Source organism: Triturus cristatus, chromosome 1_2, assembly GCF_964204655.1.
Source record: "Triturus cristatus chromosome 1_2, aTriCri1.1, whole genome shotgun sequence".
NCBI classification, from domain to species: domain Eukaryota; kingdom Metazoa; phylum Chordata; class Amphibia; order Caudata; family Salamandridae; genus Triturus; species Triturus cristatus.
The window spans coordinates 301,431,317-301,440,413 of record NC_140580.1 but is presented as its reverse complement, the minus strand read 5'-3'; positions in this window follow the sequence as shown (position 1 = coordinate 301,440,413).

Sequence of the window (9,097 nt, the reverse complement as noted above, 5' to 3'; positions counted from 1 at the left end):
TCTCTCCTGGGTTCGTCATATGAAGCCTCAGTATTCCACAGTTTATTCTTTGTACATAGGTTGTAGAGCTGGGAACTGTTAGATCATAAATTTCAGGGTTATGCACGCTTCTCAAAATATGCAGTGAAAGTCCACACCGGATTGGGTAGAAGAGTAGAATCTTTTATTACACTACTCTTATGTCCAACTCCTGTCTAAACTCTGAGCAACTGCCTAGAATTGGAATCTGCTCTTGAATAAAAAGTACACACAGATCCCCAAGAAATTCCAAGAAGGAGCTAACAGAATCCAGGTTGATGATAAAGGTGGAATCACTTTCTATAACATTACATACCTGTCTACCCTTACTTTTACTTGATAGTAAGGGGATCCAAATCCCTCGACTTTCTTGCTTCTTGTCGTCCCTCATCATGTACCCAAGTGGTTTCATCCCTCCACTTCTCCCTCAACTGTGGCATTTTCTCCATCCTACGTCTGTATATTTGCCCAGAAGCTAGGACATTCACCCCTATTAATATCATGTGCCTCTAATTTGACCTAACCCTTAGTACATATAAAGCTTTACCGCTAAGTGTGCCCATGTACCTTTCCTCCACCTATACCCTAGTCCCACTACCCATATATGCCTCAAAATTGTACCCCCACTCATGTGTTACTATTTCTACTCCTGCTTGTACAGTAGTGCGTACACCACTTCCTACCTTTAGTACTGCTATGAAACCACAGCCTAGTATTTCCACTCATACCTGTATTCTACTACCTCTACAATTTATATACCCTAGTATTTCTACCCATACCTGTAGCCTAGTATTTCTTCTGCTTGCCCTTTCCATTACCCCTGTTTCGTTACCATTTTCTTGTGCCCTTATTTTGTCCTTTTTTATGTTTTTTGTTGGATTTTTCAAATTTTTCACGAAAAATGTTTACCCTTATTTTTATAATTATTCAACATTGACTTCCACAAGCCTTGGGTAGTTATGCTAGTGATCTTCAACTTGTTTTTTTCCAGAATGTGGTAAGGACTAGACCGTTATTACAGTCTCAGTCAAACTGAGTCAATCAATCAATTAATCAATCAAACAGTCAGTAGATTTGTAGAGCACTACATGTCACCCTTGAGGATATCCAGGCGCTGTCTCATGCCCTACAGATTAAGACAGTAGACATGTCCTAAGGTGACGGCAATCTTATGGGCTACGGCCTCTGGTAGGAAGGGTGATCATAATGTCATAAGAAGCTATATCAATATAGATAGTGGAATGCCTCCACCATTTCTCTTCTGTATTTGCTTTTGGCATGTTATGGAATAGCAATAGTTCCAAAGCATCAGGCTATTATCTTTGAAAATACACAAATATCAAACCAAAACCAGCATTTTATTTTGGTAAATGAACACAATTCCTGCAAACCAATGGGGTTTTACCAAGTTTTTTATTATAAGTAATACACACGTTTGGTCTTTAAGTATCAGCTTATCCTTTTCTTCAAGAACTCCTTTCTAGCACCGCCGAGCCCAGCGCACTTTAAATTCCCATATATCAGAATCAAATGGCAATCATATGCCAGATATAGCCACCAGGGTTCTGGGATATCCATCTTGTGTCAAGGATTAGCTAAGTTTATGGAAAGAACTCTCAAAATAAGCCAGAATGGATGACTAATGCCAGGGGCATTATAATTCCAAAAATGCACTGAATAATTTCAGAGAAACCCACAATATACACAGGAGAGCCACTTTAAGCCAGACTCAGCAATTGGCAATGGATGGCCGCAATAATGTGATGAGACCCATATTTTAAGAAGGAAGGTTGCCTTTTGCCGAGAATGGGCACAATAATGTATAGCGGGACACCAGCAAGTCAGCAGTGGGTATGTTTTGATAGAACAATAATTATCTAAGGCACGTCTTTAATTATGCTAAATGTGCCCACAGTACATCTGGGAATGCTACTGTTACAGCAATGGGATCCAACCCTTGAGAACGTCCAGTTTTTCATTTTCTGACCTTAAGTATTTGTTTTTCTGCTGTTTGAGGGACTCCCTAATGGAGTTTCATACACTGTACGGAACTTATTTTTCTTTTCCTCTGTATGTATGGTACAGCAGATGAGGCTTGTGGCATAATTAGCCCAGTTGGTTGGTCACTAAGGAGCTGTTGAAGAGAAGTGCTCCCTAACCCTGCTCGAGATGTGAAGGGGCTAAAGTAAATGTGAAAAGGATGCTGAAAGTGTGCTCTGCAACAGCACACCATCTAAAAAAAGAGGCCACATCAGTTCAGGTAGGATAAAGAACTGAGCTCAACCAAGACTGGGGGCGGGGGGACAGAGGGCAGGAGACCCCATGAAGGTGGTGTTGCTGGCTGGAGCTGGACACTGGAAGAGAACACATATGCCCAGGAAGAAGGATGGTAACAATTTATGTCTGCCTGCCATGGTAGAACATTGGTAAATTATCTACAATATGGCAAGGAGTACCATGTTATGGCAGGGCCAGCATTATGCTATGATGGCCTCCAGAATGTCAAGGATGCCCACAACATAAGGATGGCCTCTGTGTAGCTAGATGTGGTCATAAAAATACCCATGGGCTTACAATATGCTAACATAGCGTCCTTATGGGAGAGACAGCCATTGCTAAGCCTACAACAAGATACCTACAACATGAGGACAAGGACCACCCTCTTTTAAGGTATGGACATGATAACACACTCAATTTTGATTCACTGGGGCCACTGCTCCTGCAAGCGCCCCTGCATCACCACACATCTTCAGCGGCTGCTGGTGAGGGCCCGTGTGCACATTGTGTGTGCAATACCAGCAAGAGGGCATTCAGTGCTTGGCCAACCTCCAGGTGGATTAATATTAGTAACACAGATATTGGGAAAGCATTGACGGCCAGGCTGTCAAGCACAAACTGAGAGTAAACATGGTTTAGCCAACCCGCCTGTCACTAACAAACAACTTTCTTGGCTCAGTGTCCTTTTAGGGCACAGGTGGGCAATGCTGTGTTGAAGGGATTGTAGTCATGTGATAAACTCAGCTTTCTGAAAGCGACTCTGCCACCAAAAAAGCATAGTCTGAATCCGTGATGAGGCAACCAGACAATTTCCCATAGGCATAGCCATCGGAACTGTGGAGTTATGGCAGGGCAGGCTAAATTGTGCCGCAAATAATGCAAATTATTCTGTGATATGCGCTACACTCTGTAGCAGTATTATTTTGTTGCTTTGTCATTTTAACATATATTCATAGTGTCTGGACAAAGGTTTCGGCAGTTTAACACCTGGATACAGAAATCCGCAACTGAATGTTGTCCAGTTAACCTTTGCGATGGCTCTGAGACTACAGCCCAGATTTACTACACCATGCACCGGGTTTGCATCACAAAAGTGACGCAAATCAGACCCAAAGAGTTGCTGTGTGCAACTTTGAGCTACTTTGGTTCAAGGGGGCGTCCCGTGGGTGGTACATAGGCATTCCCATTAAACCACTCATGTTTTTTTTTAATGCAAATCCCTATCCATTAACATTTGATGCAGAGATTTGTGGAAAACCATACGACTCCTTGAGGCAGTCCTCATGAGGAGAAATATTTTCATTTCCCAAATTTGCATGTGTGCTGCATTGTACACCACATATATTATGTGGGAAACATATTAAGGATAGCTTTTGTACTGGAAGGGTCCCCTTCCGGTACAAACCTATGTTTTAGAGAATCCACACATCTTTGCAATATAGTGCGTGGATGCAAGGATGTGTGTATTAGCACTTGGCAGGAAAAAGTGCAACAACCCATGCAGAGAAAACAAATGTGGCATATTTTAATACACATGGCACATTTGTTCTCTCTTCCTTTGACACATGTAGTCAGCAACTTTGGTTACATTAGTAAATCTGGGATTGCATGTGGTACTTTAAAAATTTTTTTTGGTGCATTTAAGCTAGAAACAATTATTTCAATTCAAATTATTCAGCACATTGTGGATTATGTGGCAAGTGCGATAAAGCTAGGTTCTGCAGTAAACAAGGCTAATACTGCAGTTTTTAAATACCCAGACACAAAACTCTCATTTTGTTACGAAATAGTTTTAACATCAGTGGTGGCTGGCATCTGTGAGGAGTGGTGATGCGGGCAAATGGGTGGCGCGTAAAAATAAAATAATAAAAACGCACTTGCCTTCGACGTGTCCTTCTCCTTGCTGCACGTCCTCCTAGTGCTGCTGCAATCCAGTGTTCAGCGCCAGCCCCTGCCAACTGCCTTAACCAATCCTGGTGCTGCTCTCATGTCGTTAACAAGCATGAGAGCTGCGAAAGGATTTGAGGGAGTGGATTCCCAAGGGCACTGGAGGCCTGCACTTGCTCTAACCCAGAGCTTTCAAAGTGCACATGTCTGGCTAGCCCTCGCAAGCCGCTAGCCAAAGGGACTTGCGCACTTTGGACTGATGTGCCCAGATAGCCTACCCTCCTCCCTGCTGTTGCCACTCAGCAAGCTCCACTCCGTCCTGACCCTCAGTTCGGGACGGGTTGATGAAAAATAAAATGGTAATAAATTAACTTTATTACCATTTTATTTTACATGTATGCGGCTTTTGGGAGCATTTTAGTTGGCAGGGCGGTGCTGCTCCACTCTCACGGAGGAGACGCCCCTGTTGAACATTCTAATTAAACTGCCTTTGCATTATTGGGCAAATTGAAAGGGTCCCTTTAACTGCATTTCAACAAAAGGATTTATTTTGCTGACCAGTTTTCCAACTGGAGGTTGTTCAACTTTTCTCCACCAGGTCACCCCTAATATTAATGGTCTATTTTCTAATATCTCGTTTAGAGGGGAGCTGTCTAATTCCCATGGTATCATCCAGTTACCATTCGACAATGGAAGGACAAAAAAGTGCTCAGAAAATTTTGACTGTCTGATTGCTAATTTTGAACCCCTCCGAGGGCCCACAGGTCAGACACATCCCTAGCTTTTGCCACATACTTTCTGCAATTTACTTGAAGTACAGCTTGAGCCCTTCCCAGTCCAACATTTTGCTAAAATCCCTCTGTTCAATTGGGTAACTGAGAAGTGTATTTTCTGCCAAATGTTATCACATGATAATGTGCTTAAGAACCCGCTGAATTGTAGACTGGTCAGCATCTACCCTTTCAATTTTAAGCTGAAAAGCCATGCTTCTTATTTGTATCATTTTTGTTTATTTTTCATAAACTGATAAAAAAAAATCAGTCAGCAAAAATGTGTTGACCGCATTAGCTTAACATCCACGAAGAGAACAGTTATGTCAAAACATGTTTCTCCAATTTTCCATTGATATACGCTACAAAAAGTACATGTGTTAATGTGCTACATTGCTGTACTGGTCTCCCAACTGGTAAAGGGTAGGTTGTCTGTCTCTTTCTGCGAAATCTCACAAATGCTGGATGTAGTAGGGTTATGGTGCATCTTCATAGGGGTTTGCCACCATATGTCAAGGAAGACTAATAGTAAAATCCTTCTGTCCACTGCCAGGGTGGGACTGGCATAAAGGGCAATCAGGCAGTGCCCAAAGGGCTGTTCTGACAGGTCAAGGTGTGAGCCGTTTTTTCGGTTGTTTGTTGGACTGTTTTATGGTCTGCTGGGTCAGATTTGTTTGTCGATTTCCCTCATTTTTATCCATTCTGGCTGCCACCTTCTCCAACCTCTATAATGAGTCCATTAGAGTCATACTCAGAAAATCTAGACTCCTCTACCATCAATATCCAGATGATACCCAGCTATATTTAAAGTTCTCCTCTCCCAATTACATTTCACATCTTGCTAACATCTCAACTACTGTTCAAGACAAAGACTTCACACCACTTAAAACTAAACCCTTCTAAAACTGAATTCCTCCTAATTTCTTCTTCGCAACCACCACCTCCAGTACAATCCTGGATGGACACACTCAACATCTTAAACAGTAAAACCAGTAACTAGCGCTAAATCTCTAAGAGTCATCCTAGATAAAAGATCAAATCTTCAATTGCAAATCAACACCTTGGCCAAATATTCTCAATATCAAATACGGCTTCTCTGGGGAATCTGCTGCTTCATTCCAGAGCAAGATTTGAAAAACCCTTTCCATTCTTTGGTGATCTCAAGACTAGACTACTGCAACTCTCTCTTGACCGGTCTCCTCAGGACCCATCTCTTTCCCCTTAAATCTAACTTATATTCCGCAGCATGCTTCGTTTACGTGGCAAAACTAAATGACCTCATCACACCGATGTTACTTACTCTCTGCTGGCTGCCCATTGATGCCAGTGGCATATACAAGACTGCTTGTATCTCACAAAAGGCCCTACATACATCAACGCTACGTTACCTGGATGACAAACTCAACATTTCTGGGGGCACCAGACCATCGCCAAATGCCAAAACACTGCTAAATGAATTCAGAACCTTTAAAAAGGAATGACTTATGGAACAACCATTATCAGGAAGCATGACCAAAATATGGAACTCCTTACCTCTGAACTTACGCAGCACCACTGTGACGGCTGTCTTCAAATCAAAATTGAAAGCTCTCCTTCTTCAAATACATTTTGTATAGTTTCATCAATGACCCATATCATGGATGTAAGAAAACATGCCTTTTTATAGATGCCCCCCACTTTTTGCCCATTTTGGTCTACTATATGCTGATTTTCGACTCTGACAGTGCACCGAAGCCTGCTAACCAGGCCCCAGTGCCTGTGCTCCCTCCCTAAAACTGATATGTGTAAAGTGGCATCCCCAATTGGGAAGGACTTTAACTCCCTTATAGGTCTCTAGTATATGGTACCAGTGGTACCCAGGGCATGGGTGTTCAAGGGTCACCAGGGCCTGAAGCACCGTTTGTGCCGCCCTGAGTGACCCAATAAAATTATTGACAGCAGGCCTGCCACTGCAGACAGCAGGATAAGTACAAACTGCTCAAACTCAACTTTCCCTCACCATGTGCAGCAAAGTCAATGCACTATTTTTAATATATGCCAATCACCCATAAGGAAGGCCTCCTACGCCTAGGACTCAGGGTGCATTATATTAAAGGTGTGGACATGTGCATGCAAGCTTATATGTCCCTATAGTGGCCTTTATCATCAAATGCTACTATAAGTGATAGACGGTCCATAGGATAACATGGGATGGCACCCGGGCAAACCCGAGGTTGGTTGCTTCATTATAGTACCGCCTAAACATGTACTGCTTGGTATCAAACAACATCCCTCATCACCTCTGACATGAATTTACTGTCGAGGACGATGTGGCATGCACCCAGGTGGCTACCTTAGAGGTTGCCTGCCTGGTTGCCCAAGACTTTCCTGTGTTCTAGCTGCCAGCCCACACACATTTTTCTCTATAATCGATTTACTTTTGGCATATCATCAAACTGCGCTTTCCCCTAGAGTCACAAGAACTCACAACTTTTGTGACACTTGGCGCTTACAAGTATCTTAGGTTGCCGTTTGGACTTGATTCGGTGGCAAGTGTTTTTCCCAAAAATTAATGGACAATGTGGTTGGTGAGTTGAAAAGTTTGCAGGCATATCAAGATGACATCTTATTTTTTGCAGAAACTATTGAGGCACATTGTTAAATTTTAAGAAGTGTAATAACTATTCTCTTACCAACAGGAATGAGCATTAGATGTAGCTAATGGAAATTTGGTACTCAAAATTTGGAGGACACGATCACTTCACCAAGTATAAAACCTAACTTTTGTTTAATTAAAACCATAATGGAAGAAGCCCCACCCAAAGATAGAGATGTTATGCAGTCTTTTTGGGTTTAGAAAAATGCTATGCTCACTGAAAAGCTTTGCTAAGAAAGAGAGCACGTTTTTGTGGTCTAATGATGGATGTAGCATTCAAGAAGGTTAAGACGTTATTTGTAGCACCTGCCTTAAGTGCATTTAGGGCAGGGGGTAAATGTGTGAATACTTTTGATGCAAGTCTAGCAGGCTGAGGAGCCGTCCTCAGTCAATGGGTGGCAGGTAAGGGGCAAACATTGGATTTTGCTTGTAGTACCGTAAAGCAAAATGAAAAAGTTTGCAGCACCATTGAACATAAGGCATTGGACTGTACATGGGTTGCCAAAATCTTTTGAATGTTCATTTAGGGTTGTGAATTTGAACTATACACTGACCACAAGCCATTGATTCACATTCTTAGTAGCAGTGAGACAAGTAAAGCATGCACTAGGTCGATAAAATTAGTGTAAAATCTCCAGCAATTCAATTTAGTGGCATCTACATTGTGGAAAGAATTTCCGAGCTGATTGCTTATCATGCTTGCCACTGGAGGACGCTGATGAGGATGATTTTTTGGAAGACACAAAAGTGTTATGGGAATACAGGATGTGGTTAGTGAGTGTTGTAAAAAAAGGTGCCTGAGAAAGAATGGATTGATGCACATCTATGTGATGAGAAATTGCTAAGAGCCAACTATCTTATAATAAATGGTTGATCTAAAAGTAGGTATTTATCAGATAAATTGAAAAGTTTTTTCAAATTTCAGAAGAATTGTCTATTGTTTATTGATTGATTAGTATTCTAAGTTGATGTGTTATTCTTGTGTTGATTATCCCAGCACTGATTCTGCTATTACGTTCTTAGAGAAAGTTTTTGTGTTGGAAGGATCATCAAAAGAAAATGTGACAGATAATGGTACACATTTTCTTTTACATCACATATAAACCATCAGGTTAAAGCATTTTAAAGTAGCCCTATATTCTCCAACTTCTAATGGTTTAGCTGAAAGGGTCGAATAGATTTATAACAAGCATTTACAATGCAATGGTCTCGGCATTGGTAAAGTTAGAGCTATTGGCATTGCTCATGACATTATTTTTGTTTATGTTTTTGTCTTTAAAACATTTAAAGAAAAGGTATTGTTATTTACAATGTCAATAGCTTAATCACTCTCAAATGTGACACCTATTGCATTTGCACCCACACAGAATCACCTACACACACACTGAGTAAGCTATTGATACAGTAAATACTAATGTTTTTTTTTTACATGTTGTAAAACAAAAGCAAACCAAAATGTTATGAGCAATGCCAATAGCTGTAACTTTAACAACAGTAGTATTGTTGGGTG